Source organism: Camelus dromedarius, chromosome 4, assembly GCF_036321535.1.
Source record: "Camelus dromedarius isolate mCamDro1 chromosome 4, mCamDro1.pat, whole genome shotgun sequence".
NCBI classification, from domain to species: Eukaryota; Metazoa; Chordata; class Mammalia; order Artiodactyla; family Camelidae; genus Camelus; species Camelus dromedarius.
Genome location: NC_087439.1, coordinates 26,075,980 through 26,101,272, shown reverse-complemented (window position 1 = coordinate 26,101,272; position 25,293 = coordinate 26,075,980). Strand labels below are relative to the sequence as shown.

General features: G+C 35.8%; 1 long non-coding RNA gene and 1 pseudogene across 1 annotated transcript in view; both read right to left on the bottom strand.

The window, feature by feature from the left end:
• Positions 1 to 1,226: 1,226 nt before the first annotated feature.
• LOC116153178 (small nucleolar RNA SNORA11) lies at positions 1,227 to 1,339 on the bottom strand (annotated as a pseudogene).
• A 2,908-nt stretch (positions 1,340 to 4,247) lies between these two features.
• The window catches only part of LOC105084595 (uncharacterized), a 222,544-nt gene continuing 201,498 nt past the window's right edge, over positions 4,248 to 25,293 (bottom strand). Inside the window, exons 4-5 of the long non-coding RNA XR_004136655.2 lie at positions 6,331 to 6,575; positions 4,248 to 4,389 (exon numbers count right to left, since the gene is read on the bottom strand). This is a non-coding gene — a long non-coding RNA (uncharacterized LOC105084595). The remainder of the gene's footprint in view (positions 4,390 to 6,330; positions 6,576 to 25,293) is intronic.

The window sequence follows — 25,293 nt, the reverse complement described above, 5'->3', positions numbered from 1 at the left end:
GTGTGGGAACACAAGCCTGACTGTGTAAACCTATTTCAAGGATCACACCATACTGCTCCCTAATATCCAATGTAAGTCAAGGAGCAGAAAAGTACACTCTGCCCACCATGAAACTAAAGAATTAAATTGGGGATGGGTATAAGGACGGAGTGAATATTTGCTGAAAAATAATTTTTAAAACTACACAAACAAACCTGGATAACCAACTCAGTTTTTAAAGTAAGATGTACCAGGATGATTGTTTCTAGGGCTTGATACTCGTTCAATTTGTCTTTAAGAAGCACAGACATATGCACTTAGGGTTCTTTTGTGAGTGCAGATGGAAAATTAAAATATTCTCTCTCTTTAAGGATCTTGGCCCATACCCTCCTTGCCTCACTATAAACACTTGGTGCCAGAAAATCATCCCTGATTCATGCTTTGGGCCATAAAAACCAAGGAAACAGCTTCTATTCTTCTCTGAAAATTTACTCTTCAATCATCTGGCTTCTTCCTACCACTTCTCATACCATGAAACCACAATCCATAATTATCAGAAATCTCTAAATTGCCAAATCCAAAGCAATAATAGTACTTTTATTCTTGAGGTTAATTTTGCCTTTATTTGCCAGTGTAACTTAGCTACAGCGGCTTCCAAACTTTTTTGACCTAAAAAGTATATTTTTCATCACAATCCAACAAAGACACACACACACACATGTAACTGAAACCAAAGTTTTGCCAAAAATGTCCACCCTGAGTTTGTTTTTAAGACTTTTTTATTTTTAGGTTTACAACAAAATTGACAGGAAGGTACAGAAATTTCTCATATGCTCTCTCTCCACACATATGCATACTCATTATTTTTATTTACCAGAGTGGTACTTTTTGTTTTTCTTAACTAAGGCTGAACATACTTTGAAACATCATAATCACCGAAGTCCACAGTTCACCGTAGTTTGGACAAAAAAGTATGACATAGGTATCCATCGTTATAATGTCATACAAAGTATTTTCATTGCTCTAAAAAGCTTCTGTACTCCCGAATGGCATATGGCATTTCTCTTTTTTCCCCTGAAAAGAGGTTCAAAGCCTTCATGTCTATAAGACCACTCATGGCCCACTCAAGCACAGACCAGACAGGTTCTAGGTGGCAAATTCCCCCACTAAATACTGTGGCTTTTCTTCCAATATTCAGCCCTGTCCCACTGGTCCTGCCCAGCAGCCATGTGGAGATGCAGGGGGACAGGTGTAGGGTATTTTTTCATAGGAAGGCTCCAAGTTTTGTGACCCTTGTCACAATGAACCCAGCCAGATTCCTGTTGGGTGATTGTAAATAAAATAATGTTACTTTAAATCTGTGAGCTCAAGAAAGTTTAATGAGTTATTACTTCATGAACTGTAAAGTGTAATAGATATAGAGATGCAAGATTGAACAGTACTGTTATGATCTCTGCTTTCATGGAAAGTAAATATAGTTGGGAATACAAACAGATAGACCATCATGTAATATCATATGAGAACTTCTGTGGTAACAGATGAGCAGAACATGAAACGTAAGGAAGAGAGGCATCAACATAAGACAACTGGGGTTCGGCTTTAGGAAGTGATGTCTAAATTTATCCCTGAAAGGTGGGTGTGACACAAACGAAGGAATGGAATATATATATATATATCTGTGAGTGGGTTAAGGTTCTCTAGGCCAGAGAACTCCACGTATATTGAATTCAATAAATGTTGAATGCTTGAAGAAATGAAAAATGTAATGAATCAGTTGCACCAATTAATTATTTTACTTAGCAAATATTTACTGGGTTCCTACAGTGTTCTAGACACATCTTCAGGTGCTAAGATTCAGACAAAACACAAAACAAATAAACTATTAAGTGCATGAGACAATAGCAACTCTTCTGTAGAGAATTCAAACAGGAAGGGCAGTATACGATGTCTGAGTGAAGGTCAGATCCCATTTTATTTTATTTTAAATGTGTGTGTTTATATATATATATTTTTATTGAAGTATAGTCAGTTTACAATTTTGTGTGAATTTCTGGTGCACAGCACAATACTTCAGTCATATAGGAACATATATTCATTTTCATATTCTTTTTAACCATAAGTTACTACAAGATACTGAATATGGTTCCCATTCTATACAGTATAAACTTGTTTATCTGTTTTATATATATTAGTTACTATCTGCAAATCTCAAGCTCCCTATTTGTCCCTTTCCACCCTCTTCCCCCGCCCTTGGTAACCATAAGGTTGTTTTCTATGTCTATGAGTCTGTTTCTGTTTTGTTAATAAGTTCATTTGTCTTTTTTTTTTTTTTTTTGATTCCACATATAAGTGATATCCTATGGTATTTTTTTCTCTTTCTGGATTACTTCACTTAGTGTGATGATCTCCAGGCACATCCATGTTGCTGCAAATGACATTTTATTATTTTTATGGCTGAGTAGTATTCCATTATAAATATACCCCAACTCCTTTATCCAGTCATCTGTCGATGGACATTTAGGTTGTTTCTATGTCTTGGCTATTGTAAATAGTACTGCTATGAACATTGGGGTGCATGTATCTTTTTGAATTAAGGTTCCCTCTGGACATATGCCCAGGAGCGGGATTCCTGGGTCACATGGTAAGTCTATTTCTAGTCTTTTGAGGAATCTCCATACTGTTTTCCACAGTGGCTGCACCAAACTGCATTCCCACCAGCAGTGCAGAAGGGTTCCCTTTTGTCCACAGCCTCTCCAGCATTTATCATTTGTGGACTTTTGAATGAAGGCCATTCTGCCTGGTATGAGGTGATATCTTGTAGTTTTGATTTGCATTTCTCTGATAATTAGTGATACTGAGCATTTTTTCATGTGCCTATTGGTGATTTATGTCTTTGTAGGTCTTCTGCCCATTTTTGGATTGGGTTGTTTTCTTATTCAGTTGTATGAGCTGTTTATATATTCTGGAAATTAAGCCCTTGTCAGTCTCATCTTTTGCAAATATTTTCTCCCATTCTGTAGGTTGTCTTTTGTTTTGCTTAGGGTTTCCTTTGCTGTGCAAAAAGCTTATAAGTGTAATTAGGTCCCATTTGTTTACTTTTGCTTTTATTTCTATTCATTGGGTAGATTGGCTTAGGAGAACGATGCTGAGATTTATGTTGGATAATATTTTGCCTATATTTTATTCTAAGAGGTTTAGTGTCTTGTTTTATGTTTAACTCTTTAAGGCATTTTGAGTTTATTTTTCTGTATGGTGTAAGGGAATATTCTAGCTTCACTGGTTTACATGCAGCTGTCCAGTTCTGCCAACACCATTTGCTGAAGAGACTGTCTTTGCTCCATTGTATTTTCAATTTGGATTAATTGACCAAATTTTGTGGATTTATTTCTGGGCTCTCTGTTCTGTTCCATTGATCCATATGGCTGTTTTTGTACCAGTACCATGCTGTTTTGATTACTGTAGCTCTGTAGTATTGTCTGAAGTCTGGCAAGGTTACTCGTTCAGCTTCATTCTTTTTCTTCAGTAATGCTTTGGCAATTCTGGGTCTTTTGTGAATCCATGTAAATTTTAGGATTATTTGTTCTAATTCTGTCAAAAATGTCCTGGGTGATTTGATAGGGATTGCAGTAAATCTGTAGATTGCTTTGGGTAGTATGGCCATTTTAACAATATTAATTCTTCCAATTCAAGAGCATGGGATATCTTTCCATTTCTTTAAGTCATCTTTAATTTCCTTAGTCAGTGTTTTGTAGTTCTCTGCATGTAAGTCTTTCACTTCCTTGGTCAGATTTATTCCTAAATATCTTTTTTTCCAATTCAATTTTAAAAGAGATTGCTTCTTTACTTTCCTTTTTTGATATTTCATTGTTAGTGTAAAGAAATGCCACTGATTTCTGTACGTTAAAAGAATTCAGCCAGGTAGCAGGATACAAGATTAACATTCAGATTCCATTTTAAATAAGTAAGTCAAGGAAAGCCTCACTAAGAGATTACCCCTTAGTCTTTGAATGCCTGCCCCTTCATCTCTTGACAGAGAACACCAGGCATAGGGAAGAGCAAGTGAAAGGCCCAAAGTAAAATAGTGGCTGGTGCATTCCAGAAATAGCTAACAGGCCTGTGTCAATGAATAAGGTAAGTGAGCAAAGGAATGATGTAATTTGACCTATATTTTAAAAGGTTGATTCTGACAGCTTGGTGGGAAATAGGATGTAGAAAAATGTGTAAGTTAGATAGTATAAATGTTATAACAACCCCCAAATCTCAGGAGCTTAATACAGTATATATTTATTGTTCATAATAATGTTGATGTTTTTGGATACGTAGCTCTGTTGATCACTGTCTCCAATTAGTGACCCATGGTTCCATTTATCTTGTGATGCAATGGCCTTCTGCAGAAATTATCCGTGGTTTCTGGAGAGGGAGTAGGGAGCATAAGAAGTGAGTACTGCATAATTAACAACCTCAGCCCAGAATGTGGCCCAACTAGTTGCCTTCCAGTGGCTGAAATTATCTGCATGGCTCCACCTATATGCTAGGGGTCTGGGAAATTTAGTCCTTGGTTGGGCATTCACCTTCAAGTAACACATACACATAATGCTAGCCATTGTTACCATAGGAAACAAGAGCAAAGGAAGGGAAATCAGTTTGGAGGCTCCTGCAGTAATGTATGTGGAGACAGACATGGATTAGACTGGAAGCCTAAGAATGGAAGTGGCTGTAATCTGGATACATTTTGAATAGAGCACTAATACGATTTGCTTATTGATTAGATGTGGAGTGAGAAGAAAATGGGAGAAATCAAGACTGACTTTAAGGTATTTGGCCCAGGCAATAGGAAGAACTAAATGTCCATAAAAGAGATGAAAAAGGTAGAAGGTTTCTGGGAGACAATGAGGAATTGTACTGAAATGTGAAATTTGATTTACCTTTAGATATTTAAGGACAGTAACCACTATACAGTTGGTTTTATGAGTATGCAATACTTGGGACAGGTCTTAGATAGACAAACATTTGGTCACATATAGCCTCGAGTGAGAAAGTCACTGGAGAAGGTATATAGATGGAGACAATTAGAGTTTCAAAAAGAAGTCTTGGAGAAGATGAAGGATCAACAGAGTAAACAGAAAAAAAGCAACTATTGAGGTAGGAGAAATACTAGATGTGATGCTCTGGATATCAAATGAAGAAAGTGCCTTGAGGAAACTATCATGACCTATCATGTTTCTTGCCAATGATAGGGTCAATAAAATCAAGTCTAAAAATTAGCTGTCAGACTTAGGCCTGAAGGTCACTGACATCCAGTCCTGGTAGAATGATGGGTGTAAAGGCCTCACTGAAGTAGGTTGAACAGTGGATAGAGACATCTCTTCTGTTATTCTGGAAAGGAAAACAGAATGGGACTAGGATTTTTGAGGGCAAAATAAAAAGCTTTTATTTGTTTTTAGGTAAAATTTTGGGACAATTGAAGTTCATGTTTGTATATTGTTAGAAAAGATCCAGAATGGAGAGGAAAAGTTCATGATTTAAAAAACGGAGAATTGCTGGAGTGAGATCCTTTACACAAGAGGGTATGAGAGCTAATGCATAAGCAGAGGGTTTGGCCTTGGCCCGGAGCAGAGAAAGACGACGAAAGGGTGAGTGGATGACGGTGGGTGAGTGAATAAATACGGCAGTGAGAGTCCCAGGAAGTTCTCTTCTGATTGCTCCATTTTCACACTAAACTAGGAAGCCAGGGTGTTATATGGGAGTGATGATTAGGGGAAGAGTTGGTGGAGATGGAGCAAAAAGGAGGAGGTCACAACTAGTAATTTTGGAATTTGAGAGAATGAAAGCACTAGGGAAAGTAGTGTGCCTGCCTGTCAACATTAAGGGCCCCCTTGAGTTTAAATCAGTCAAGGTTGAGGCTTTGCCAATTAAGTGCCATGAGGAGAGAAAAGGGCAAGAGGAATGAGGGTATGTGTATGGGAATGATTATGATAATGGGCCATGGAAGTAAGGTGGATAAGGTAAGTCTGGGTTTAGTGGAGTGAGGAAAATGGAAATGTGGGGGGCTCAAATGCATGTGAAGAACTGTTGGACTTGACAAACCAACTAAGCCTAGGCTGTGGTGCTGCAAGACTGAGAGGCTTTGAACTGATATGGGAAGAGCTGAGTTACTGGTAATGGCAAGGTCTAGCATGTGGTGTCAGGAGTAGGGGACTGGAAAAAGGCAGAGGCCAAGATTATTGAAGGGAGAAGGGTAAGGAATGCAGAGGCCAGGGTATCACAAGGACCATCCAGGACTAGCTATGTGACTATTGAAATCCTCAAATTACATCAGGAGTATTTTTGACAAAAACAAAACAAACTTACAAATTAAACCTTTAAGTAATGAGAGAGAGGCACCCAGGGCATCTGTAAAAACCTGCAACATGGAGGGGTACTGGGCGGGACAGTCAGATGATCTGAGACTCAGAGCTGGTGCTCTCTGGGCGAAGGGGGAACCCAGCACATTCTCGACGGGAGTGGACTCCGTTCTCATTTCTGTTTAAGGAACCAACCGAAATCTCTTCTCCCTGATGAATCCAGGAGTCACAGGGCCTCTTAGTCTCTTTTGCCTGTAATTTTCAATATAAGTTTAGTATGTTGTTATCCATGCCTGTATCACACGAGCACAATGCCCCACCACAGCTGAGAAAGTCAGATTTGCTGAGTTCAAAGTCCAGCCCTATCAGTGACCAGTAATTTACTTAACCTCTCATGTTTCAGCCCCCTTTCAAATAAAAGTATATTTTTTTATTGGCATATAGTCAGTTTACAATGTTGTGTCAGTTTCTGGTGCACAACATAATGCTTCAGTAATACATGAACATACTCATTTTCATATTCTTTTCACCATAAGTTACTACAAGATATTGAATATAGTTCCCTGTGCTACACAGTATGAACTTGTTATTTATCTACTTTATGCTAATTCTAATTTCATATAGAAAGGACTATTGGTAAGTCTGTCACTTAATATATAGATTAGTAGATATTATGTTTGTATTAGTACAAACATTTTAATTAGTAGATACTATAATTTATTAACATCATCTAGCATCTTACACAGAACCTTCAGTGGGGGTATATATGGCATTGGTGAAGTACAAAAAACAGTGATTAAACATTGTTTTGAATATTATCACAAAAGCATTTCTGGCCAAAGTCATTTTTGTCCATATTAGATGAGCTGTAAGTTGTCTTTGGAAAAGCTGAATATAAATGATTTCCTCTCTGGTTCAGGCTGATGTACTAGATAGAATTTGCTGTAGTGAGTGATGGGTGCAATAGACTTTGAATAAACATATTTTCTATGGAGGGTCCAACTTCAGTGAAAAGGGAAAAATAATCTGTGAAACTTTTCTTGCCTAAATAGTAAATGACATAATTTACATTTATTAAAATAACAATTTGTTATTATCTTTTTTAACATTTTTCATTGAGTAATAGTCATTTTACAATGTTGTGTCAAATTCCAGTGTAGAGCACAATTTCAGTTATACATGAACATACATATATTCATTGTCACATTTTTTTTTTGCTGTGAGCTACAAGATCTTGTATATATATTTCCCTGTGCTATGCAGTATAATCTTGTTTATCTATTCTGCGTATGTCTGTCAGTATTTACAAATTTTGAACTCCCAGTCTGTCCCTTCCCACCCGCCTCGGCAACCACAAGTTTGTATTCTATGTCTATGAGTCTGTTTCTGTTTTGTATTTTTTTGTTTTTTAGATTTCACATATGAGCAATCTCATATGGTAGTTTTCTCTTTCTGGCTTACTTCACTTAGAATGACGTTCTCCAGGGACATCTATGTTGCTGCAAATGGCGTTACGTTGTCGTTTTTTATGGCTGAATAGGATTCCATTGTATAATTATACCACATCTTCTTTATCCAGTCATTTGTTGATGGACATTTAGGCTGTTGTAAATAGTGCTGCTATGAACATTGGGGTGCATGTGTCTTTTTGAAGTAGGGTTCCTTCTGGATAGATGCCCAGGAGCGGGATTCCTGGGTCATGTGGTAAGTCTATTCCTACCTAGTCTTTTGAGGAATCTCCATACTGTTTTCCATAGTGGCTGCACCAAACTGCATTCCCACCAGCAGTGTAGAAGGGTTCCCTTTTCTCCACAGCCTCTCCAGCATTTGTCATTTTATCATTTGTGGACTTTTGAATGATGGCCATTCTGGCTGGTGTGAGGTGATACCTCAATGTAGTTTTGATTTGCATTTCTCTGATAATTAGTGATATAGAGCATTTTTTAATGTGCCTATTGATCATTTGGAGAATTGATCTTCCTTGGAGAATTGCTTATTTAGGTCTTCTGCCCACTTTTGGATTGGGTTGTTTGAACAAAGTCGTATGAGCTGCTTATATATTCTGGAGATCAAGCCCTTATCTTTTATCTGGATTAAATCCTTATGAAGTCTGGGATGAAGAACTATTTTCTTTTTTCTGATGGGGAATTATGTCTGAAAAACATCCGTCAGCCTACAGCCCCCTCTCCCTCTTTGCGCTCTGAGCAGTGGTTCTGTGACACGCTGTTGGAGTGCTTAAGATACCAACACCAAGGAGGCTTTCTTATTCAGGATCAAGTGTTAAGGCTTTGAAGGCTCAAGAGCTCAGGGCATGTTTATGTGACAGGACACAGCACTGAGCCCTAGTGGAATAGAGCTGTTTAGAAACTTCACCAACTGTATACATTTGAGGAAGAATGGGACCTCTCTGAGTTTTACTCTATGTAGTCATAGGAATAATTGTCATGACAAAAATCTAATGGCTAAAAAAATAACTGGAAGCTATGCTGAATTACCTGTTTTCATCTCTCAATAAAATAATCCTGAAGGGATTAGAGGTGAATTCTTTAAGACCACAGATGTTTCTCACTCTTATTATCACCTTGTAATTTAACTATCTTATTAGAACTACACAAAGATGACTTGCAGTGTGGAGAATGTATATCTTTAGCATTCAATAATCACATTTATTAGACAATACATGTTATTTATGCTTTATATTTTAAAGTGACATAGAGAATACTGAGTAAAAGAATCCATCAGAAGTGTTGGCAAGATTTTGAATTCCTTCTCTTTCTTTTGGTATTTTTAAATAGACTATGTAAGCACTGTAACCCATATGTAAAACACATCTCAGTTTATGTTTATTTTGCTTTTTATTGCACATTTGACAATTAATAATTCAATGTTCTAATATTAGCTGTCATCTTAGCTGTGATAAAATTAATAATTCATCAAAATGATATCAAACACATGGTGCCTTTTTTGTTCTAGTTGAGAAAAAGTCCTTTCCGCTTTGAGAAACTACAACTGGTAAATTTATTTCTTTTATTTTAGGTCAAATAATTAAACATTTAAGCTATAATGTTTTCATTTCAAGTATAGGAATCTGCATATATCACAATTGATACTAAAAAAACACAACCTTCCTCTTGTTATAGTTGGTTGTTCCTGCCCTTGCTCTTTTCTTGGCAGATGAGCATTGTTTAGGAAAAAAACACAGTAAGTCATATTTGGAAAAATTGAATATAAATGTTTTCTTCTTTGGTTTGGGTCAATGCTGTGCTAGAATTCACTGTAATGAATGATGGGTGCAATAGGCAGAGACTTTGCTCTAAGAATAAATAGATTTCCCTTGAATCTATTTGAAGGTATTTTCAGTTAAAATAATGTGATCTTAAAGAAGTTTCAGTTAAAACTTGTGATTTTTAGGACACCTACTTTCAAGACTCTTTGTATTTTTCCTTATTTTTTTTAAGGACAGATGTTTTGTCTCTTCCTAATGTCTAGTCAGTGTTTGGGGGCTCCTAGGATTGTGATAGTAACACAGGTATTTAAATCCTACCTGTTTCATTGTCATATTTTTTTTTGCAGGGATGGGTGAGGCAGCAGGAGGCATCTGGGGTGCTGAGCAGAAGCCTCACAGTTTGTAGGGAGGCTAGAGTTCCCATCTTGTCTCTGGCTGATTTTAGGGTCATATTTGTAAAATAGGGATTTGCAAACACCAGTGTGTATGCAAGGCTCCACCAAAAAATCTTACTGAATCATAAGTCAAACATATTTAGGTATGGTGAGGAATATCACAGTCCTGGGAGAGAAGAGTTTTACAACCTACCCCTCATGCTGAGTTCACTCTATTTTGACCAATTCCTTCAACTCCAACTCCCCTAACATAGATGTCCATCGGTACCATCTGGAGTGCTTCTTAAATGTGGAATCCAGCTTTAGAGATTCTATCCGATGCAGTGAGATTAGACTAGAGCCCAGAACCCATATTTTAAAATAAGAACCCTAATCCCTAATTTGAAAAGATATAGGCACCCCAATGTTCGTAGCAGCACTATTTACAATAACCAAGACATGGAAACAACCTAAATGTCTGGATGACAGATGACTAAGAAGCGGTGGTATGTTTATACAATGGAATACTACTCAGCCATAAAAAAGAATTAATAATACCCTTTGCAGCAACATGAGTGGACCTGGAGATAGTCATTCTAAGTGAAGTAAGCCAGAAAGAGAAAGAAAAATACCCATATGATATCATTTCTATGTGGAATCTAAAGAAAAAAAGACATAAATGACCTCATTTACAAAACAGAAAGAGACTCACAGTCATAGAAACAAACTTATGGTTACTGTTGGGGGTAGGGGGTGGGAAAGGATAAATTGGGGGTTGGAGATTTGCAGATACTAATATATATAAAATAGGTAAAAACCAGTTTATATTGTATAGCACAGGGAACTATAATCTACATATTATAGTAACCTATAATGAAAAATATGAAAATGAATATATATATATGTATGACTAAAAGATTATGCTGTACACCAGAAATTGATGCAACATTATAAGGACTCTAGATAATTCCAATATACAAGGGTCCACTCAGGGTAATGATCTACCCCAGCTTGACTACATCATCTCAGAATATTCTTAATTCTAGTACTAAACATATTATTGAAAGTGCCCCCATTAACTCTTGAAAGTTTGTTTACATTTGGATGATGATATGGTCATGCTACCCATAGATCACACTTTGATAAACACAATCCTCGCTCCCAAGTTTGAAAAACATTTTGATGTGGTAGACTAGAACTGGCTGTCAAGTTAATAAATTTCTCTACCTTGAAATAGTTGTCTTCTTCCTGGTCCTCCCTCCCAACCTGGTGACACTTACCAGTGTCTAGTTTGCTATGTTTCTTCTTTTTAAAAATACATTTAAACCCCATTAGTTTATGTTTAGATTATTCAAATAAGCATGTACTTCCAAGTTACTAGCATTCACAATAAAAGGTAGTTTTTCACTGAGCCTGTAAGAATTTGTTTACGTTCTTGAAAGTAAATCAGCTCTGTGCAAAAGACCCTGATAAATCTGCCAATCGGAACAAATTAAGAGGACACATTAAAAACAGAGGAATTTACAGTCTTCTATCTTTTTCTCCTACTTTTCACAAATTAAGTAGGTGTCTTTACAGCAAAGAGAAGCAGTCCTAAAAGTTTTCCTTCCTCATTTAATAGAATTTGTTTCATAATAACTCATTTATCTCAAGTTTCTATTTAAGGTTTCTATTTCAACAAAGACTGAGTTCCGAATATATAAGACCTAATACATTTCCCTCTTTAGATGCCAAGTAGAGGAAATATAGCCCATTCTCTTGAGAAAAGCATAATTTCATATAGCAAGTAGACAGATAAAGGCCATGGGAACACACAAGATGTTTAACTCATTTAATTTTTACTCTAAGAAATGCAACACTATCTTTTTTCATAGACATCTAGGTAATGGAACATTTTATCAGGGAATACATTAACAACCAATTCGAGTTGAGGACAGTAGTGATATATTATAAAAATGAAATTTTTCACTGAAGTTTTATTTGACTGACAACACTTGTTGAATAGGACCTACTGTGTGCAAACTCTTTTCCTTGGCACTGAAGGTGACAGAATGATTACAGAAATCATACGCTCTGCCCTCAAAAAGCTGTCCTGAAAAAAACTTAAGGTATGTGTAAAAAGAAAACCTTAGTTATCAGGAATGTAGTATTTGAGATGAAGACAAATTCCCTACTGGCTGGAAAAAAATGTAACAATCTGTAATACTGAAGGTCGTCATATTCTAGTTTACACTTTAGAAAATTATCTTAGAAATATTTGCAGACAGATCTACAGAATCTTTATAATCAAAATGCTCATTTCATAAAATGTTTTCAAAGATAATGAACGACTTGTTCACCTCTGTACTCCTGGGTTTCGTTTGCTCATTTGACACAGACTGGAATATGGGTCTACTCCCCAACTCAGTAATTCATTTTATTTAGGACCCCAAAAGTCTCCCAGATGTCAACACACTTCACATCTCTGGGCCTCATGCACATATTTTGCAATTTAACAATTCCTAATTAACTACACAATGCTTTTTAAATACTGTTCAGCGTCTGGTATGCTCTGCCATTCCACATTTGATGAAGTAGAAACCTGGAGGGCAGAGATCATATGTTCTGTGAATTTTTCAAATTGTACTTCCATACACCAGAATTGATTCCCTATACATGGCCTTCAATAAATTTTGGACCAACTTTGTATTATCTTGAACTGATATGAGGGATTGAGAAATCCCAATCTGAAGCCCGGAATTATGGATGAATAATAAATCTGCTATAAGATTAGTGAATATACTATAAAACTCTTAGAGATAAACATAGGCAGAACACACTTTGACATAAACTGTAGCGATATTTTTTGGGATCTATCTCCTAAAGGAAATAATAACAAAAATAAACAAATGGTGCCTAATTAAACTTAAATGCTTTTGCATAGCAAAGGAAACTGACAAAATGAAAGGAAACTGACAAAATGAAAAGACAGCCTACCAAATGGGAGAAAATAATTGCAGATGATATGACCAACAAGGTGTTAATATTCAAAACATATAAGCAGCTCATATAATTCAGTATCAAAAAACAACCTAATTTAAAAATAGGCAGAACTGAATAGATATTTTTCCAAAAAGGAAATGCAGATGTCAACAAGCACATGAAAAGATGCTCAACATCACTAATCATCAAGGAAATGCAAATCAAAACTACAATGAGACATCACCTCACACCCGTCAGAAGGACTATCAACAAAAAGATCACAAATAACAAATGCTGGCAAAGATGTTTAGAAAAGGGAACCCTTATATGCTATTGGTGGGAATGTAAATTGGTGCAGCCAGTATGGAAAACAGTATGGAAATTTCTCAAAAAACTAAAATTAGACCCACCACATGACCCAGGAATTCTACCCTGTGTATATAGCTGAGAAAACCAAAACAAAACACTAAGACTAATTAGAAAAGATACATAAACCCCAATGTTTATAGGAGCATTATTTACAGTTGCCAAGATATGGAAACAACTTAAGTGTCCATCAACATGTGAATGCATAAAGAAGAGGTGGTGTATATATATACAATGGAATGCTACTCAGCCATAAAAAATGAATGAAGTTTTGCCATCTGCAGCAATATGGATGGATTTGGAGGACCTCATACTAAATAAAATAAATCAGAAAGAGAAAGACAAATGCTGTATGATATCAGTTATATGTGGAATCTAAAAAATACAACAAACTAGTGAATATAACAAAAGAAGCTGATGCACAGGTATAGAGAACAAAACAGTAGTTACTGGTGAGGCTGCAATATAAGGGTGGGGAAGTGGGAGGTACAAACTACTGGGTGTAAGATAGGCTCAAGAATGTACTGTACAACGTGGGGAATATTTTATAATTGTAAATTGAAAATAACCTTCAAAATTGTATAAAACATAAATAGAAGATTTTGTGTTATAGTCTGCCAGTGCTACAGTCTGAATGTTCATGTTCCCCCAAAATTCATATGCTAAAATCCTAGCACAATGTGATATTAGTCAATAGAGAACTTTGGGGTGATGAGGTCATGAGGGCAGAGTCCTTGTCAGTGAGACTGATGTCCTTATGAAAGAGACTGCAGAGAGCACTCTTGCCCACGTCCATCCCATGAGGACACAGTGAGAAGCCTGCAGCCTAGAAGGGGGCCCTCACTCGACCATCCTGGCACCCTGATCTCAGACTTCTACCCTCCAGAACCGTGAGAAATATTTCTGTTCTTTATAAGCTACCCAATCTATGACAGTTTGTTATAGCAGCTGAATGAACTGAGACAGACTGGTACCTTGGAGCACACAAGTTATAAAGATGAACAAGATACAAGTAAACCAAGCAATTATAGTTCATGTGTAGGAACCATATTTCAAGTGATACTGGGTTGAACAAAATTCCACTTCAGCATCAAACATTCTCTCATTTGTTTCTTTTCCTTCTGAGGCAGATAAATAAAAGCTTAAATGAGGTAAAACTTTAATAATAAATGATTGAAAAACATGTGTCTGATGGAGACAGGAACACTGCCAATTTCTATGACATAGCCTAGGCTCTCAGGACTCAGAATTTTCTTCTGTATACCCTTACAGCACATAATATCCCATAGTAATTAAAACTGGCAACTCACATTTACTTAGGAAGAGAAAAGAATTTGATCAAAAATGTGTAATTTTGAAGTTTCCTATCAACCACATACATTTATTGGGCTTTATTTTTTGTTAGTATCAAAATCTATTGATTCACAAGATAAATATTGACCTGACCTTGCCTTCACCTCAGTTTATATTTACTTCTTAAGTCAATAAATCTAGAAACTGATCTGACAGCAGTCAATATTAGTTTAAAATTCTTAAAATAGCAGCTTTGCTGTAAGGTAAGAATTCAGTATTCTACAGATTCTGCCTAAAAGAAATAAAAAGCACTGTAACTTACCAGTTTGCTATGTAAAATTATTTCTGCGTCATCTGGTTTCAAATACAAGGATCTCGCTCTTGCCAAAGAACATCTTTACTTTAATATATCTTCTACTCTCTGACCCAAAGTATTTGAAATACTTCAATTGCTAGTGGCAATTGAACACCAGTGTCTTGCTTTGATTCTAATTATAATTAAGCTATATAATCATTCTCTAAATGACTGATGCTTCTGTTGGGCCTAGTTCCCTCTGGACTGAATTTTACCTAGAGGTATAATAAATACAGTCAACAGTCATCCTGGACTTTGGAACTTAAAGCAATAATACATTTGTTACCTCATTAATCAGCTTGTTTTTACCTTTTCAAAGTGTACGAGATATAAAACCACAGGTCAAGATTTGCATATATTTATACTAGAGATGAAGGAGGTAAGCTTAGGGGCCTGGTCATAACCAAAGCAACGTATTCTACAATTTATTACTTTTTTAAGGCCATAGCCCTCATCTTTTACTTACACTATGTCCCACTGCTTTGGGGGATGGATGACATACTCGTACTTCAGAATCCCAGGATGAAATCGTCTAAAATCTATTTTAAAAACCTGAACTTTAATTTTCCACCTGAGTAACGCAAACAAGGAAATTTTGTTTTGGAAATAACCAATTATGTTCTAAAGAAATAGGTTGTGATATTAAATATTTTTAATCAGACAACCATTTAGGAATTGAGTCTAAATATCATAGGGATAGATGATGAGGTTAAAAAAAATGTTATGCAGTTTTTATTTCACCAGTTAAATGCATCCTACTGTAGGACCTTTCAAAGCATAATGTGGGATAGAAGTTATAAATAATCTTATTAAAAAGTTTAGTCTATTCTTAGTGAATGACCATCTAACTAGAGAGCAGTCGTGCTAATTGGTCAAATTCTGCAAGGGAGAGAACAATTGCTTTAGAAAGTACTGACACCCCACTTAAAATCATGTTAGAGAGCCTAGCGAATGCAAAGTTAATAATCCTTCCAATAAATTTGAAAGTTTTTGAGGATATGTCTTGTTTATACTCACAGCATTCAACATTACGACTCTCAGTAAATCCATGTGCTTATACCAGTAACAAATTTATGCAGATGATTTTTTTCTACCTTACTCAACCATCATCGGTGGTTTTTAGTCAAATGCTAAATCTAGATGTGGAAGAGACTTAGTAAATACAGCAGCTAACTCTATCATGAAAAGAAGCCTTGTTGGTAAACATCAGAGTTGTAAGGTTAGTAGTATTCTTTCATTCATTAACTTTTAATCCCACTGTTCTTAGAAGCTGCTAGTTCTTTTTATCATGAACTGTTTCTTATAATCTATTCCAGCTCTATGATTGTGTGTTCATTCTGAATTCAGCATTATGAGAAATATTCATTATAGTACCTCATTGAAAAGATCATGTAGATGAGGTTATTTTGAAATGATCAGAATGTAATTTGTAAAAACTATATAATGGATAAGTTTTGATAGGATTATTTTATATTTTCTTTACTTTTTGTATAACTAACTCATGTTCAAAAGGATAAAAAAAAGTTCAAGGGAAGTCCTCATCTAATTATTCAGTTCTCTCTCTTCTCACAGATCTAAAAAACTGAAAATGGTTAGAGAGAGACAGTTTTCCAGAGAACTGGCATTTGAAATTTGACAAAATGAATTCTCCTCTTACCTAGAATTCTTTATATTTTTGTACTTGGTTCTAGTTAACAGAGTGCTGCTTACAGTATCTCTCATTTGTGTAAGTGAAAAATAACTATGTTTTTATTACTTAAAATATTACAAAAAGGGACAATATGCTAAAAATATGCAGTGAACAAATATCATCTGTACAGACTGGAAGAGAACCTTCATAAATTAACCTTATTAGTGCATTACTGTAAGCGAATGCCAAAAAAGCTCCTAATTTGCATTAAGATAGATTTTTCAGGTTGGCTGCATGATTTAATTAAAGAAAAGATTAAGAATCATTAAACAAGCTGCTCTACCTTGCAATAACAGAATTCATATCTGATTCAGGTTAACGAAAACACAGATGGTGATTCAGTAACTGTTGAGTTGCTGTAACAGAATGAAAATGATCCCATTAGTTCTCTGGAAATGTGAGGGAATTTGGAAATTAGTATGCAGATACATTGTATGGTGCTAGACAGCTTGGTCTGCTCGGATCATCGCTGATTATACTTTGTTTGGGTTGGCAACACTGAACTTAATAAATGAAAAAATGTTCCAGTATACCACAGTTGGAAACTGTTCAAGGTTGAAATAGGTGTGCAGGCTTTCAAAAGGAGAGAGTTAAGTAAACAAATGTCAATCAACTCAGAGCTGGCAACTTTTTTTTTCCCCTCTAAAGAATATGTCTGTTCTTGAGAAGCAAGTGTCATAAAAATGGAAACCCTTTACTGGATACATATGTCCGTGTGGTATTTATTATCACAAAAGTATTTTAAATGCATAGTATCAGTTTGAGGGAGATATGCAAGCGTTTTAATAGCTTTTTTTTTTTTCCCCTGGCAGAAACAGAAAAATTCAGTCACTATGAGGATGATTATATTTTTCACAAAAAGAAATCAATATAATTCTGATGGAAAATGTTATGACAGGATAAAAAAAAGTGTAAGTATAACGGCTATTGAAAGCTTCAAGGTGTCAATAAGAACCACAAAGTAATCCTTAAGGAGCCTTCTGGGAAAGAACAACTTAAACAAGTAGCACAGTCAATCACGGCAGCTGACAGAAACAGCCACTGCATTCAAGATCTCAACTACACACGCTGCCTCCATTTCTAGCACCTGGTTCATACCATCAGTCTGAGTGCTCAGCGTCTGACCCTCTGGAATGACTCTCAGTGACTTTGTAAAAGACCCATCTGGACAGAGGTCCTCAAAGGCAGGCAGCAAATGACCATGTTCCGTTAACACGTTACAATAAAGCAGATACAACAGCAGCACAGTTTAAGTTGATTTGGGGCTTGTAATTTCCTAGTGACCAACTTAAAGGCCAGAACATTGATCATGTGGACTGCTCAGGGGGTTATCATGAAAATGGAGATGAGATATTCTCAATTACAATGGTCCCTGTTTATTGTGTGCTACAGTCTTTCCAGATATTGTACTACACCAAGGACTTTATCCTCTACAGAGGCACACCACCTTAAAACATTAAAAAAAAATAGACACTATACACTCTTGGACAACCCATTCTTTCAATGTGATAATACTAATCTCATGGAAAACATAACCTCATTTTTGTAATTAGCACAATAATGCTTTAAAGCAGATTGACTTTCCTCTGGCCAGTCATTTCATTAAACTTTGAAAATAGAGATACTATTCATTTCATAAAACTTTTAAAAAAGATGTATCACCATGTTTTTACAAAACTTACTAAAAATTGCAGTCTATAATGCATAATAGCTTCAACACCTGGCAACTTTTAAAAGTATATATGTTATAATAAACATGAGTGTCTTAGTTACAAGTGACACCCCCATAGTTCCTCTATTATAAGCTCCTTTTTAGTGCCTTCAAACTAGATTTCTAAGAAAACAATTGAGAAGAAATGCTACAGCATACTTTCCAAGCAGGACAGGATACAAATTCAGTATATAATTCTAAAAGCCTTAGTATACCTCTATTCCTTTTAGCCCCAACTTTATCTGCTTTCTCTTCTTTAAGGAAAAAAATCCATGCCAGTTTCCTCAAACACTGTACTATTAAGAATACTGGACTTCATGGAGGAATTCTACCAAATATATAAAAAGAATTTATACCTATACTTCTCAAACTATTTCCAAATACTGAAGAAAAGGAAAACTCCCAAATTTATTCTCCAAGGCCAGTATTACCCAGATACCAAAACCAGACAAAGATATTACAAAAAAATAAAATTACTGGCCAGTATCTTTGATGAATGTAGGTGCAAAAATCCTCAAAAATATAGCAAACTGAATCCCACAGTACATAAAAGGGATCATATATCACAATTAAGCTGGATTTCTTTCAGGTTCATGAGGATGGTACAACATACAAATCAATCAGTGTGATATACCATATTAAGAAAAGCAAAGACAGAGACCTTATGAGCGTCTCAATTGACACAGAAAAAACATCTGACAAAAGTTAACATCCATTCATGATAAAAACTCTTAAAGTGGGTATAGAGGGAACATATCTCAATATAATAAAGGCCATTTACAACAAACTCACAGCCAACATAATGCTCAATTACTCACTCAACAGTGAAAAGCTGAACACCTTCCTGCTAAATTCAGGAAAAAGACAAGGGTGACCACTCTCACTGCTTCTATTTAACCTAGTATTGGAAGTCCTACTCACAGCAATCAGACAAGAAAGATAAATAAGAGATCCAAATTGGAAGGAAAGAGGTAAAATTGTTACTGTTTGCAGATGACAGGATGCTTTATATAGAGAAACTAAAAAGTCTCCACCCAAAAACTATTAGAATAAATGAATTCAGCAAGTTTGCAAGATACAAGATTAATACACAGAAATATGTTGCATTTCTATACAGTAATAATGAAGTATCAGAAAGAAAGGTGAAAACACAATCCTGTTTAAAATCACATCAGAAAATACCTAGGAATAAATTTAACCAAGGAGGTAAAAGACATATACACTGAGAACTATAAAATACTGATGAAGGAAATTGATGATTTAATGAAACAGAAAGATAGTTCTTGGATTGGAAGAAGCAATATTATTAAAATGGACATATTACCCAAAGCAATCTGTAGATTTAATGCAATCCTTATCAAAACACCCAGGACATTTTTCACAGAACTAGAAAAGATAATTCTAAAATTTATATGGAACCACAAAAATAAAAACTCCAAATTGCCAAGGTAATCCTGAGAAAAGAACAACACTGGAGATATAACCCTCCCAGACTTCAGACTATATACTACAAAACTACAGTAATCAAAACAGCATGGTATTGGCATAAAGACAGACACATAGATCAATAGAACAGAGTATCAAGCTGAGAAATAAGCTTAAACACCTATATGGTCAATTAATTTCCAACAAAGAAGGCAAGAATATACAATGGAGAAAAAAAGTCTCTCCAACATGTGGTGCTGGGAAAGCTGGAAAGCCATGTAAAACAATGAAATTAGAACATTTCCTCATACCATATATAAAAACAAACTCAAAATCATCTAAAAACCTAAACGTAAGACATGACACCATAAAACTCCTAGAAGAGAATGTTGGTGAAACACTCTGATGTAAATTGTAGCAATATTTTCTTAGATCTTTTTTCTAAAGCAAAATAAATAAAAGCAAAAATAAACAAATGAGACCTAATTAAACTTAAAAGCTCTTGCACAGGAAGGGAAACTAGGAACAAAATGAAAAGATAATCTAAAGAATAGGAAAAAATATTTGCAAATGATGTGACCAAGAAAGGGTTAATATCTAAAATATAAGCAGTTCATTCAACTCAGTATCAAAATAACAAATCAATCAAAAAATGGGCAGAAAACTTGAATACACATTTTTCCAAAGAAGACATACAGCAGGACAATAGGCACATGAAAAGAGATTCAACATCATTAATTAGAGGAAGGCAAATCAAAATCATGATGAGCTATCACCTCATACTTATCAGAATGGCCATTATCAAAAATTCTACAAATAGCAAACATTGGAGAGGATGTGAAGAAAAGTGAAACCTTGTATACTGTTGTTGGGAATGGAAATTGGTGTAGCCACTATGGAAACCAATATGGGGGTTCCTTAAAAAACGAAAAATAGAACTATCATATGATCCAGAAATTCCACTCCTGGGTATAAATTCAGACAAAAGCAAAAACAGTATTTCAAAAAGATACATGCACCCCAACGTTCATAGCAGCACAATGTACAATAGCCAAGACATGGAAGCAGCCTAAATGTCCATGGACAGATGACTGGATAAAGAAGATGCGGCATACATACACAACAGAATACTACTGAGCCATGAAAAAGAATGAAATAATGCCCTTCACAGCAACATGGATGGACCGAGCGATCATCATACTAAGTGAAATAAATCAGGGAGAGAAAGACAAACACTATATATCACTCATATGTGGAATCTAAAAAATAGTACAAATGAATGTATACACAAAACAGAAATAGTCTCACAGACATAGAAAACAAAGTCATGTTTATCACAGGAGAGAGGGTTGGGGGGAGGGACAAACTAAAGGTATGGGATTAACAGATACAACTGCTACACATAAAATAGATAAGCAACAAGGATTTACTGTATAGTACAGGGATTTATACCCAATATCTTGCAATAACGTAGAACAGAATACAATATTCAAAAAATCACTATGCTGTATACCTGAAACTAACACAGTATTGTAAATCAACTACACTTCAATTTAAAAAAGAAAAGAAAGACACTGGGTATACGAATTGCATGCAACGTACGGTACTGTTTTAAGTTGAGATGTTTAAGAAAAGAAACTAGATCACGTCATTTACCACTACAGTATGGCACTGTCCCTGTGACAGATCTAATGGGTGCAACCTTCACACTGAATGCACAATAATCATTAGCTACATTTAAACATGATTATCTGAAGATCTGCAGTCACTCCCCTACCCCAATGTTCAATAATGATTTTAACTAGACTTTTTTTTTCTTGTACAATGTCAGCTTTATTTATTATCTCTATGTATAAATATTCCATGGAAAAATGTTCAGCCAGTGGAACAGAGATTTTGGAAAGTTATGTATGATACATGGCAATTTTTTAATGCTATTTAAAATTACTTAACCCCATTTCCTTTAAAACAAGAGACTACTCTGTGGCAAATCAGGAGTTACTTTATTATCATGAAGCTGTTAATAGGTGTTGCAATATTAGCTATGCAATGACTTAGAAAAAAGTTGATCCATTAAAGTAAAAACATACATACATAAGGAATAAATAAACAGTGGCCTTCTTTTTTTATAAAAAGCTTCATGATAGGAGTCTATATTATAAGAAGTTAATTCCTGATGGCTATAACTTACTTTACCTAAAATGTAGGCAAATATTTGCTTCATTCTGTAATGTCCTACATGACATCAAGTTGGGTAGATATAGTATGAATCAAATTTCACAATGCTATATTGCTTAAAAGGCCATCAAAATTAAACTTTAAATATGTATCAAATATGTATAAAAGAATGAAGATTTGGTATTGCCCTCAGTTGATCTGCATTTATCATTCCTTAGGTCAATATTTTAAAATTATCTTTTATATTGCACATGCACATTAGCAAATATCACAAGATTCAAATTACTTTATTCATCAGTACTACCCTGTTACTACTTTTATTTAACAGATTATCAAATTGAAAAATTTTAATTTACCCAAATTTTCATAGCTAAACAAGATTGGAACATGGCGCTTCTGATGCCAAATTAATTTACCTTCCCTTCAACATATCTTAATTTTAATGAATGCAATTATTGCAACCCTTACGAGACTTCTGATTCCAAAAAAACCATTCCATGGTAAATAATGCAGGTAAGGGGCAGTTCTGTATTCAGTTTGTACTGTGCCAGACTGATTTTGACTTGTTGACATGTTGCTTTCCAGAGTGTTCCATAATTTGTTTCTCACATGTGTGGTCCACTTTTGAAGCAATGTAGATTTAAGTCCTGATCTCAGTCACCACTGGGCCCAGGATGGAGAAAGGATGCCTCTGCCACAGCATCAAAATCCACACAAAAGAGGAATCAAGTCTCCATCGGAGGCGGCCTTTGTTTACTTATCCATAGCCAATAGATTAAGGACTACATTTGTTTAGCATTCACTGTTCTGAACAAGTTGCTTCCATGAACTGGTGGGAAAGAGTTCCCTACCCCAAGTTCCTGGAGGAAAGTCAGGTCTCTGTTCCAAGAAAAGAGGGCCCTGAGTTATTAATTATTCAGCAACCAAGTTAATCTGCCTACCTGCCCTGAAGAAATTTTGTTCCAGTTCTTGTCCAGAGCAGAGCCGCTCTTCTCTCCATGCTTTGCTTAAGGAGCACCTGCTCTTAATAGGAGGAATTCTATCTACTGGAAAGGCAAAACTAAAAAACAAGTAGATGGGGGAGAGAATGTATTCAAAGAACAAAGTCTACTCTCCATATTAGATAAGTGGGAGCAGGGGAAGGAGTTTAATAGAAAAGGGGGAGGAGGAGGACAAGAAAGAAAAAGGGGAGGGAAGACTGAAGGGGAGGGAGGGAGAAGGAGGCGGAAGCAGGAAGGAGTAGGGGAAGGAGGAAGAAGCCAAGGAGAGAAAAGAAGAGGGGAGGAGAAGAGGGCGGAAGACGGGAGAAGAGGGAGAAGGAAGAGAAGACAAGAGGAATCATGACGACAACCAAAAGTAAATAAATAAAATAAAATAAACCTGAAGTACAGAACAGGGCACAGGTGGTGAGATGACAGATGGGGTAACTCAGGATGATCCACGTGCCAAAACAAAATTGCCATGAATACAGAGTTGTCGTTTCTTCCTCTTTTTCCCCAACTAAATCCCACCACCTTCCCCTATCTTCTCGTGGAAATAAGTGGACTCAACTATGAACACTCCTTCCCTAACAGGGTTCTCATTTTCTCTCCCAGCCCACAGACCAGCCTGGTATACAAAGCGGAACATCATGGTCATTAGGTCAGTGCCATTCCCAACAGGTAACACAAAGGGCAAAGAAAAGCCTGGGGCTGATCCTTATAAGCAGGCCAAATTAGAGGGCTGTCAAGGAGGTCCCTGTGAAATCAGCGAACATCTCAACTACCAACAGAAGTAACAACCATCTCGGAACTTTGTTATTTAGGTCACTTCATCCTTTGTAACCGTAATTCCCTCCGGGGTCAAAAAGGACATGAATATGTAAACAGAAGGCAACTCTAGGAAATGTGAATTTTTTTGTGTGTGTGAATTCTTTTCTTTATGCATATATTTTAAGTTTCTTTGGTGTACAGCATCCCATGGGACCAACCAAAGTTTCCATTGTTCTATTCCCTGCTGCATTTTATGTCTTTCGACACACTTATTGATGAATAGCTCCTGGTTGCCACAAATCCCTTCAAAAGAGAGAGCCCCACGGGGTCCACAGAAGCAATTTGTCAGTGAAAATAAGATGGGTTGCAGTCCCACAGCCTAATGCTGTGCTGGCTGCTTAGCCATACACACAGGTTAAACTGTGTAAAAGCGGCATCAACATGAAATAAAAAAACAACAAATGAAGATGAAAGAGTGTGGAATGAGTAAAATTCAACATAATATCTGCCTTAAATGGTGCTGTAAGGACTAAATACACATAAAATATTAAGCTTTCAATACCTATCATCATTAACAGCTTTTACTATTTCTGAAATGGTGTAGATAACCTCATAAAAGGATTCCACGTGGATGAGGATGTTAAAGTTAAAACTTTAGCCATGAAAAAATTCCCTTCTTTTTCTGTCCCAAAGGTAGCCCATTTTCTCTTATCGTCTCCCAAAAGTACATCTGAGTGGCAAATCAAGAATTTTCAAAATTTTATCAAATGAGAAAATGGTCATAGTCGCGTTAGCCTACTTTGCATCTGGAGAAAACAGAGGTGAATGTGACTGGTATACAACGGTTTTGAAAGATACCTGTCAGTCCCACTCCTGGGATGGGACTGGCGGTGGGACTCATTTTCAACGACACTGAGTAATTCCATTCAAAACAATAGTTTCATTATCTGGTTCTCCTTCCATGGATCACGGCAACGTGTTGGATGGCGCATTAAAGTAAAATTCAGATAACTGGAAAAATACTTCATAGGGATACTGTTTGAATTGGGGAATAACTATTATAAATTCACAGGTAACTGTTATAAATCTAAGACACAGCTGAAAGAATCAGCAACTTCCAGTGACAGCCCTAGTTAATAAAGAACACAACTCTTTGTATGTCCTAAAGATTTACAGAGCCTTTTGGCAAGATGATCATTGTACTTTCATGTGCAATGTCTCTTACCATCACAAGGTGCTTTAAGGGCAGGTTAATTTGTCCTAATACCCACTGGAAAATATTGCAGAGATCGATAGATTTTTTTTTTTAATGGAGAAACAGATTGAAAGAAACAGTAAATTGAGCAATAAAACGACATTCACAATGCTCTAACAGCACAGTTCTTGGTCCATAGTAAGTACTCAGTAAATATTTATCCATTGATTAAACTATTGCTCATGTTTTAAAATTCCTAAATGGGCCTAATAGTAAGAAAATATGATTCTTCTAATTAATAATCAAATAAATGAATGAAAACTAAGAAATACAAAGTCAGATTTTTTTCATACAGGCTTGTTCTGGGAATTATATAGAGAGACTCAGAATTTTAAATCTTATATAAACAAATATCTGGTGAAACTCAATCATTTTATAGGTGATT